General features: G+C 42.9%; 1 pseudogene; it reads right to left on the minus strand.

Annotated features, from left to right (window-relative positions):
• Positions 1–1,433: 1,433 nt before the first annotated feature.
• Positions 1,434–2,362, minus strand: LOC142452789 (glyoxalase domain-containing protein 4 pseudogene; annotated as a pseudogene).
• Between the last annotated feature and the right edge of the window lie 8,783 nt (positions 2,363–11,145).

Below are 11,145 nucleotides of genomic sequence, written 5' to 3' on the forward strand. Positions count from 1 at the left end.
TATACATATATATTTAATTGTTTTATTGGAGCTCTTACAGAGATTACAATAATCCATAACTCAATTAGGTCAAGAATAATTGTAAAATTTCTGCCACCACCATTTTCTTTCTTCTTGAACTCTTTGATATCAGCTCCCCTCTGTCCTCTCCCTCCACAACCCCCCAGGAACCTTTATTATCATATTATTATTATTATTATTATTGTTTTCCATATCTTACCCTATCCAATGTAGCCATTTACCTACAATTTTGTTATCTGTTTCTCACAAGTATACATTCATCATTGCTATTAGTTCCTCTCCCAACCCCTCCTTGCTGCACCCACAGAGAATCATTATTTCCATTACTATTTCTGAAGGGTTTATGTATATTGGATTTAATACATAGAATGATCTTAATTATACAAGTGAACATACACAGGTCTAATGAGGTAAAACTAAAACAATAATAGTCAGGGGAGGAAATATTAAAGAACTGGAGGATAGTTATGTGTTTCATCAGGGCTGTTCCACACCCTGGATCTATCATCTCTTCCATGTGACCCTTCTATGAAAGACTGTCCAATTATCTTACAGGTGGGTTTGACGTTTCCACTTTGTCTATGTTCCTTCACGTCAATTTGATCGCTTGTTTTTGAACTTCTGATACCCATTCCCGTCAATACCTCATGATCACACAGGCTGGTGTGCTTCTTCCACGTGGACTTTGTTGCTTCCCTGATAGATGGCTGCTTGTTTAACTTCAAGCCTTTAAGACTCCAGGTGCCATATCTTTTAAAAGCCCAACACCATCAGCTTTCTTCATCACATTTACTTATGCACCCATTTTTTCTTCAGTAATCGTGTCAGGAAGGTGAGTATCATAGTATCATACATTATCACATTATTAGAACAAGCTGTTCTTGTACTGAGGTGAAATATAAGTAGAGACCCAAAGTCCATCGCTTCCTTGATACACACACACACACACACCTATATTTATATATTTACATATCTGCATTTATACTTATATAGAAACATTTTCCTACTTGTACTTTTCTCTCCTCCTGCACCACTATCATGGTTTTGTTTTTTTGGGAGGGATGGCATATTCCTGTACCCGACAGTCACATGGAATTTATTTGAATAGTTGTGCTTTCATACATTTTACATGATCAACAGTCATCAGAATTTTCTCTCTCCTCCACCAGGGTAAAGTCCCATATAAAAACCCTGTCTCCGGACAATCGTTTCTTATTCACAGAGCTGCATCCAGAGCGTGTCATTTGGGCGACAGAGCAGTGACAACAGCAGTTCCGCTGCAATGCAGCGGAGCGCTCCAAGCCTGGAGGTGGGAAATCTTCATCACGAAGGCCTCCTGGCCATGAGGGACACATTGAAGTTGTCAGGGCATTTACGGTGAATGGGCACAGCAGGGGCTGGGAAAGCGTCACAAATGCTTGTTCCAAATGGCATCTCGGTTAACCTGAAGCCTTGGGCTTATTGTACTGAGCAAACCACTCGTCGCTTTTATCGGCCGCCATGGCCGCATGCAACAATTTGCTTCCCTCTGGATCCATCTTGGAAAGTTCTCGGAACGCTTCATCCCCGGCAAAGCAGATTTCATGTCCATCAGGGTCGGCCAGGATGACCACCTGCACTGTTGCTTTGCCCGGGGTGTCCAGACTCACCAGGGGAGTCAGGATGGCCTGGCTCTCCCTCTTCATCAAGCCTTCTATGACTGGCAGCTCTTGCTGGGGGCAAGAAAAGGCTATTCTTCCAAAAGCTGCTGCGTGCTCCACTGCCCCCTCGATGGCCTGCAGCTCCAGCTTACATTGGTTGTCAGCATAGGCCAGCAAAGTTCGTTGCTTCTGTTCATCTTTTCCATAAATTTTCATTCCCAGCAGATTAGACCAGTAGTTCAAGGCCTTTTGAAGATTGGACACTGCTAGAGTTACTTTTATAACTAGATCTGACCGAGGTGGACTGCGATTCTGCAGGTAGAATACTTGTATCCTCCGGGTGCCTCGGTTTCAAAAACCCCTTCTGCGGTTTCCCGGAGTGGCCACTCCATGTTCCTGGCATTGTCAACTGCCTGGCTCGACGCGAGGGTGATACCCATGAAGTCATTGCCCAGCTTGTAGTCTCCAATGCCGTAATTGTACGTCAGTTCTGCCATGAAGTGATCATCCTCAGGCCCAAATCCCACCATCGTTTTACTCCACTTTCCGTCGTACGGCCCCTTACAGGAACCTTTGCAGCCTTCTTCAAATTCCTCGTGCCGCAGAATCTTCATCCCAAGGGCATCCCGGTAGAAATGCGCCGTCTGGAAGTGGTTCCCCACTTTGAAGACGAAGTGCAGGGCCCGCTGAGCAGCCATGACTCCCGCGGACGTGGACCCCGACCACCACTATCATGTTTACCTCATTCACCTCTGAGTAATTCCTCTTGAATACATTTCAGTGGGTCAAAGAGGGCCAGGAACACTACATACTTACTTCTCACCGTCAATTTTACATACTTTGTTATTCCCCTGTCCCTGTCACTTCCTCCTCTCCCATACCCTTCACCCACACCCCCACCTCACCACTGGCTCTGTTGCTGTCTCCTTGGATTGCTTACCTGCCTATCTTGTACAGACAGACACCCAAAGGAAACACAAGGAAAAGAAAACAGGAGACCATTCACATAGTTCCCAGTCTCAGTGTTGTCCTGACCCAGAGGAGATGAGTATCCCTCTGTTAAACAGTGAGCAGACCCTGCTGTAATGCATTGGTCCAAACCTCTTTTCCTTCAGGGTTCCATATCCCAGGACCCGCACTCACACCCCTTTAGTCATCAGCATTCGTGTACAAGGGGCGTGCTTTCTACAAGACCCCATTGCTCTCCCAGCCATCAAGGATGCCGCGGCTGCACTCCCTGAACTGTATCTTCAGTGTTGTCCTCGGTAGTGCTGTCATCCAGGGAGGGACCGGCCCTTCAGTCCTGTCTGTGAACTTGCTGCTCCAAGCGGGAACATCGGCCGCAAGGCTTGGCACACCAGAACAAGGTCAAGGCTCTCCCCTTCCTGTGGAATCATACACAATATCCTCCCCTGTTCCCCCATTGCCATTTTTGTTCTTTCTTCCTCCACCCCTCTCTGGGCCGTAAAGGGATATGGGGAGGGGGGTGTGTCTTTTCACACAAGTGCTGTCTGCATCTTTTTATTTTTTGATGACCTATCCGTCACTGTTTGGTCTGGCTCTTGCCATTTGCATCGTGTCTGGTCCTCAGCTCAGGCACTGTGTGATACGTACATATTTTTTCCATGCTCCGGGTTTGGAATCCACATATGGTAAATAAAGTACACTTAGTGAGCACACACTAAGGACAGGTCATGTTGGTAATCATTTTTGCAAGGGAAAAACATGTCTTAGACACTGCTTCCTTCTTTCTACCCTATAAAGAAAGTGAATCTATCGCACATTTTAATTCTGATTCATGGACTCAACGTATTTCAAACAAGAAATGCTATAAAGATCTTAGAATCAATGATAATGATAAGACACATAGTAATCATTAGCAACGGAACAGTGATGGAAAATATGGAACACTCACAGCCTCATAATATGAGGTCTTTCAAAGGTTTTTGTGAAAAAATGGAATTAAGCCAACCAAAAAATTCATTGTTATTGAGCTGATGCTGACTCATAGTGACCCTATAAGATAGAGTAGAACTCCTTTGTGGATTTCTGAGACTGTAAATTATCACAGTAGTAGAAAACCTCATCATTCTCCTGCAGAGTGTTTGGTGGTTTTGAACTGCTGACGTTGCAGTTAGCAGTCCAGCGTGCAGTTTCACTGTGCTTACCAGTGCTGCTTAATGGATTTAAAAGATTATGGTATCTGTCCATGCACTTTTTGAAGCCCTCTCTTATTTACTTAACTACTAAGGCCTATATGAAGGAAAATGGCATTTTTAAATAAATGTACCTTTTTATTTATCATCTGTACCAGCCTGAAGGGCACCCCCCTAAATTATGTATCTAGCTTACCAGCAAAATGAAAAGGAAAGGTTCTTTGGTCTCAGCTCTTTGAATCACATGATTTGGAATGTTCTCAAGGACAGCTTTTCATCTTTCATGTAATTACGTTCAGGCTCAAAATCTATAATTTGTTCTAATTTTCCATGAACACTCTCCTTGCCAGCACTCATTCGCTGCTACTCCACAATTTCAAAGATCTATATTTGGATACATCGTGTTCAGATAACGATGAACTGTTAGATTTGGTTGTTTTTGCTGTTGCTGTTATAATGCCTGAGGGTTGCATTGGTTTATATATCACATGATTTTTACATTGGTTTCAACCATATGAAATTGCTGAACTTCAACCATGTTTATCCTACATAATGACAATTCCATATGATTTACGCCAGTGTAATTAGAGGCTTAATAGAAACACATCCAATGTCATGGTCAGGAAAATTCCCTTTCTTGGTTAAGGAATAAGAAAGAGGAGATAATTAAAGAGTCATCATAAATTGTGACATATGTTGGGAAACTTTAACATTCAAGGCTTCTAACTAATTTTATGCTTTATAAAAATACATTAACATCTCATCAGGAATTAAAGCGCTTCTTCGTTTTGAGTCTAAAAGAGAAGATTGGTAGTGTTTCATCTGCTTGGCCCACTATTAGAGGGACTTTGCTTCATTTTGATGTAAACAGCCGGAAGAAATGACTTTGATATGGGGTATGGGAGGCAATGCCGTAAGCCTCAAAACCACAGAGAACCAAGCTAAGTTCATTTTTCTAGCTGTGGCCCTGTTTGCCACCGAAGAACAAGCGTGCCGCTCTCTGGATAACCTTGAATGAGAACGACACCAGGTCACCGAGAGAGCAGGGTTTGAGTGCTGTGGGTGGCATTTGCCCCCGAGCTTCGCTGTTGAGCTGCAGCAGCCTGACCTCTGGCGTCATGTAGGTTGCACAAGGTTCCCAAACTTACTTGGTTTACTTTTTTCAGGAAAAAGAAAAAAATTACTCAGCACCTGCCTGGCACTGAAACACTTTTGTACTATGGGTCACAACCCAGGATCAGATGTAAGTGTCAGCCTGGCAGCCCCCTGGCTCATCCCAGGCCCTGCAAGAGACAGTCTCACCCACTTCAGGAGGCTGTACTATGCGTGCCTCTAGTAGGAACGTTGCTGTGAAACACACATTCTTCAAAGTTTGCAGATTGGATTTTGGTCATAAAGAGCAAACACTTAAAACAAATTTTTATTATGTTTTTTTTGTGTGTGTCAGTTTGCATATCAAGTTTGTGTAGCAAATTATATCTCCATTCAAATTCTACACACATTAGTCAGTGACGTTGGTTTATTCTTCACGATGTGTGAAGTGTGAACTTTTTATTATTTCCACTCTGGTTGTCCCGTTTCCCTTAGTTTAGTTGCCTTGTCCCCTTACCAACTCCTCTTTGTTTTAAAGTAATTGTTGACCACTGAGTCTCATATAGATCACTTTTCTAAAGCACTGCGGTACTCACGGGTGGTATTCTTTCTTCTGTGAGCAGTTGTGTTCTTCAGCTAAAAGGTGCCCCCAGGAAACAGTTCTGTTCAAGCTTTGAAGAGTTCTGAGGATAGGCATTGCAGGATTGCTCTCGTCTAGCTGGACCAGTGCAGCCAGGCGTTTTAGGAATTTCAACTTGGGTCCATATTAGTCTCCTGTTCTGTCCTCTATTGTGGCTCTCATCAGAATGATCAGTAGAGGATGAGAGTACATTCTGGTCTCAAGGCCGATGGGGTCAGGGTTCAACAGGCAGTCCTAGAGAGTAGTAGCTTCTTTGAGTGTTCCTTGTCTTTGTAGAGCACATTTCAAATTCTCTTTTTAACTCTGGAAACCAGAGTGTGCATGATCAATGAATATACTCCAGAAAATTGAAACCAAGATGTTTTTCTGTTTTAAATAAAGAGGTTTAGTTGTGCCACCTGAATTCCAGGTATTTTACCCTGCAGTGGTGCAGCCAGCCAATTCACCCACTCCAAGTCAGAGGAAGGAAGAAATTTTTATTTAGCAGGCATACCAGCGAGGAGACCACAGCAGTGCAAACAGCCTGTCTTGGTGGTGTCCTGCTTGAAATTAGAATACACAGAGAATACGAGGGAGTACCCCAAAAATACCGGGATTAAAAATTTTTTTTTACAAAACGTCCTTATCACCTTCAAAGTACTCTCCATTACACTTAATACATTTGTCAAATCTGCGATTCTATTCTTGAAACATTTTTCAAACTCATCTGTTTGGATGGCGGACAGCACCTCCCTTGTTTTTTTTCTTCACCTCGTCTATGTTGTCTAATCGCTGTCCTTTCACGCCACTCTCCATTCAAGGAAACAAAGGAAGTAGCAGGGAGCAAGCTCAGGTGAGTAAGGTGTGTGGGGCAAGAGAGGCATGCTGTTTTTGACCAAAAACTGTTGCACTGAGATGGCTGTGTGAGCAGGTGCATTGTTGTGGTGGCAAAACCAGTCCCTCATTTGCCATGAATCAGGCCTTTTTTGGTCCCACACTGTGATGCAATCTTTTCAGAACCTCTGAATGGAAAGCTTGATTCACAGTCTGCCCTGGTGGAATGAATTTCAAATGCACTGAGTCGACATTTTCATCCTTTCAGGAAATTGATGGATGTCCTGAATGAGGTTTGTCATCAATTGACATTTCACCTTTTTTGAAATGAGGAAACCACTTGTGCACTTGATATTTTCCCATAGCGCTGTCCTTGTAAGCTGTATTCAACATCTCTGAGGAGGAAACAAAATTCACTGCCACATGCTGTTTTCTGAAATCTGAAATCGACCATCACAAACAAATGAGGTTCAAGTGAAACTGCTTTCATGGAAAAATTCAACGCCACTGGGTGCACTAACTCACAGTGAGTTGCTGGATGCTCTCTTGGCGGGGCGGGGGAGGGGAGGGAATTGAGTACTACAAAAACAGAACTTTTCTTCTTTTTTTAGGGGGGCGTACCTCTTCATGTATACCTTTGACTTTAGAATTTACACCGTGGAGAGTCTCGGATTTACTCGGGTTTCCAGGACAACTGGGGGAATCAGCTGTTGACCACTGGCAAGCAAACAGAACAGCAATGTTCATTAAGACTTAGTCCAGGCGCAAAAAGTCTTTGTTGAATAACTAGATAGCAGGGCCTAGCTTTTCATCACCAACAGTCAGGTAAATAAGAGAAGACTCTAAGAATGATCTGGTCCTTATGGATGACTTCTGCATCCAACCTGCTTGCTTTTGAGCCACACAGCAGCAATTAAAATTCCACAGGGAGTGCACTAAGTTAGGCTACCTGAACTCTGCAAGGAGGACTTTTGAAATGACACGACATTACGTAAAATAGCGGGTGAAACAGGTGATGGCGTTCTTCAAAATAAGCTGCATAAAATTGACCATCAGTGGATACAAAATCTAAGAACATGGTTTCTCTAGGTGTGTTAGCAGACAGGGATGAGTTTGGGTGAATTAGTTAACCTATGTCTCAGTTTCTGGACAATTATTGTCTCCATTTTAATAGAGACTTATTGGGAGGGGTAAAGACAATCTATGGATAGGGATTTAAGATTTAGCAAGTGAAAGAAAATACAGAAAACCCAGTTAAATTAGAATGTCAGATGAACAAAGAGTAAGTTTAAAAAAAAATTAGTAGAAGTATGTCCCGTGAAATATTTGAAGCATACTTATATTAAAAAGTATTTTATCTGGCAGCCCCATATTTGGAATGTGCACAGAGTACCTGTCATAAGTAAATAAAAACTACCTTCCATTTCTCCATCAAGGATATTTTCATAATTGGAAGGTACCTTTCAAATGTTACCTGGCAGATTAAATTGTCACCCGTATAAAATAAACTGGTGTGTTAGCTAGCTTTTGACCTATTTTCTTTCTGCCAGATTGTCCACTCCCACTGGGTGGCAACCCTCTTTTGTCCCCTTTCAACCCCCACTATCTAGCACCTAGCATAGGACTGCTTCACACGGAGCAGGGTCAAGAAAAACGCTTGTTTATAGAAAGCAATGAAGTTAAGGGCGAGTTTAAGTGTCTGTCCACATCTTCACCACTAACTGGCTGGTTAACAGAAATCTCCCTGGTGGGGGGTGGGGGTGGGGGGGCACGAGGATGGACATGAGGCTCCATTGAGCTCTTCCAACTCACTTTGCCTTGATTCATTTTCGCCTCACAGGGATTGCTCAAAGCTGTTTCCTATCTGTATTCTCCTGGTAGGGTTTGTGCGTGCTAGCCCAGCCACAAGAGTATTCCATTCTTGTCAGCAATGTTTCTTAAGACAAATGCATATAATGGACAAAACCTTCAATGTTTTTAGAATGGTTACAGTTATTAACTCTGGAATTCCTCGGGTGGTCACCTCTTGGCTCTGCCACTTATTAGCTCTGTGACCTTAGCCATGTCATTTAACCTCTATGCCTCAATTTCCTGAGATGTAAAGTAAGCATAATAGGATATCTTAAAGCAGTTGTGCTTAACCTTCCTAATATAGTTCCTTTAATACAGTTCCTTTAATACAGTTCCTCACATTGTGGTGACCCCCCCAACCATAAAATTATTTTTGTTGCTACTTCATCACTAATTTTGCTACTCTTACGAATCAGGTGACCCTGTGAAAGGGTCGGTCAGCCCCCAAAGGGGACATGACCCACAGACTGAGAACTGCCATCTGAAAGGCTTGTGGTGAGATGAAATGATTTAGTATAAATAAACTCCTTAGGACAATGCATGGCACATGGTAATATACAAACAGATAAATATATGAAGAGGCATAAAAAAGTATACGAAAAACAATCCAGTATCTTTTAGTATAATTTCCCCCCACAAACTTTTTAAAGCCCTCCCATGTATATTAGTTCCCCAAATATGAAGAAGGTGGTAGGGTGGGTTAAGCCTTGGGGGCTAACGGAAAGGTTGACGGTGTGAAGCCACGAACTTCTACGCCCCCAGAGTTACAGTCCCGGAAACACTGGGGGGCAGCCCGGAGTCCTGTGGCATCGCTCTGAGTTGGAATATACACAATTGCATTTAAAAAAAAATCTACGGCCTCTCTTTGAAAACATAAACCTTCTTGTAAATGGCCAAGGCACACTGTGTACACATTTCTAGAATTTCTTCTCTTTTTTGGGGGTAGGACATGATAAGGCTACAGACTATTACAGCAGAATGGCCTGCCGGAGGTCTGGGGCCTTGAGGTTCCTCCCCGCCGCCCAAACTTTCCTGTTTAAGAAGGAGCTGGGTGGGTCTGTCTAAGCTGCTGTATACACTGAGCCCAGGTTTCCCAGAGATTCTGAGAAGAGGATTTAGGATTTTCTCTCCTTGAAGCGTAGGGTGTGCAGAGTGCTTATAGAAACCCCGACTATAAGCCCAGCTGATTTCTCCCCTCACTTTCTCTAGGCTCACAACACCTGAAGGATAGCTGCGGAGTGGCTTATCCCTGACACTGGCTGCTGAAGAACTACAGGCTTGACAGGGTAGTGCTTTTCTTAGCCAGCCCCACTCCCCTCCTCTGCCAGCCTTGCGCATGCGCTCTCTCTCTCAGCCTACAGGCAGACGTTTGTGAAGCTTTAAGGTGCCCGTCCTAAGCCACCTAGTCCCTCCTGCTGGGTTAACAGGGAAACAAACTGAGAAATAGAGAAGTTAAGCTCTTAAGATTACCCATCTTGGGAGTGCCTGTTTGGGTTATTATGATTTTTTTTTTGGTTCAGAAAAATTATAATGAGGCCAAACTTCGTTATAATGATTTAGACATCTTAATGATTTTATTTATTTAATTATTAAAAATAATTTTATTGGGGGCTATTACAGCTCTTATAATATTCCATACATGAATTGTATCAATCGTATTTGTACATATGTTGCCATAATCATTTTCAGAACATTTACTTTCTATTTGAGCCCTCGGTATCATCTCCTCTTTTTTCCCTCTCTTCTCTCCCCTCCCCGCTTGTAGCCCCTTTATCCATTATCATTGTTGTTATTTTGTTTATTTATTTATTTTATATTATTGTTTTCATATCTTACACTGACCACTGTCACCTTCCACCCACGTTTCTGTTGTTCGTCCTCCTGGAGTGGGGTGTTATGCATCAATCATTGAGATCCATTCCCCCTTCCTCCCTTTTTGTCCTCCCCTTCCCCCTAGCCTCGTGGAATCACTACTTCCATTTTTGTTCCTGAGGTGTTTGTATGACCTGTATTCCTTGTGTTGTGAGCTCTTATGTGAACATGATTTGGACTAACCAGAACTGAAAGACAGGGGTCATGATAGTGGGGGGTGAGGAAGGCTCAAAGAATCAGAGGAATAGTGTGTGTTTTTTTGATGCTATATGTGCCCTGGTTGACTCATCCCTTCCTTGTGACTCTTTTGTGAAGGGATGTTCCATTGTTTATAGATGGGTTTGGGGTTCTGCTCTGACACCCCTTGTTCACAACAATATGTTTTTTGTTTGTTTGGATCTTCTGATGTCTGTTCCTGATTCTATCGACTCCTCATGATCTGACAGGCTGGTGTGCTTCTTCCATGTGGGCTTATTGCTTCTTTACTAGATGGCTGCTTGCCTTTAAGACCCCAGATGCTATATCATTTGATAGCCGGACACCATCAACTTTCTTTGCCACATAGCCCACATGGAAGAAGCACACCAGCATGTGTGATCATGAGGTGTCAATGGGAAAAAGTATCAGTAGTTCAAAAACAAGCAACCAAATCAGTATGAAGGGAAGGGGATTTAGTGGAGACCCCAAATCCACCTGTAAGAAAATTAGACAATCCCTCTCAGAAGGGCCACATGGAAAGTATGATAAATCTGGGTGTTGTACAGCACCGATGAACCACATAATTATCCTCTAGTTCTTTAATATTTCCTCACCTTACTATTATGGTTTTGATTTGTTTTACCTCATTAATCATGCTATATTTGCATATGCTCATTTGTATATTTAAGATCTTTCCGTACATGACAGCCAAGGTAGATAACCCTTCAGAAACAGCAACAGGAGTAATGGTTCCCTGAAGGTACGGGAAGAGGGGGAAGAAGGGGGACTAGAGTGCTGATAGCACTGGTGACTGTATAAGCCCACTTGATGGGCTCGAACAACAGAATTGTATATGAATGGA

This window comes from Tenrec ecaudatus, chromosome 7 (genome assembly GCF_050624435.1).
Source record: "Tenrec ecaudatus isolate mTenEca1 chromosome 7, mTenEca1.hap1, whole genome shotgun sequence".
NCBI classification, from domain to species: Eukaryota; Metazoa; Chordata; class Mammalia; order Afrosoricida; family Tenrecidae; genus Tenrec; species Tenrec ecaudatus.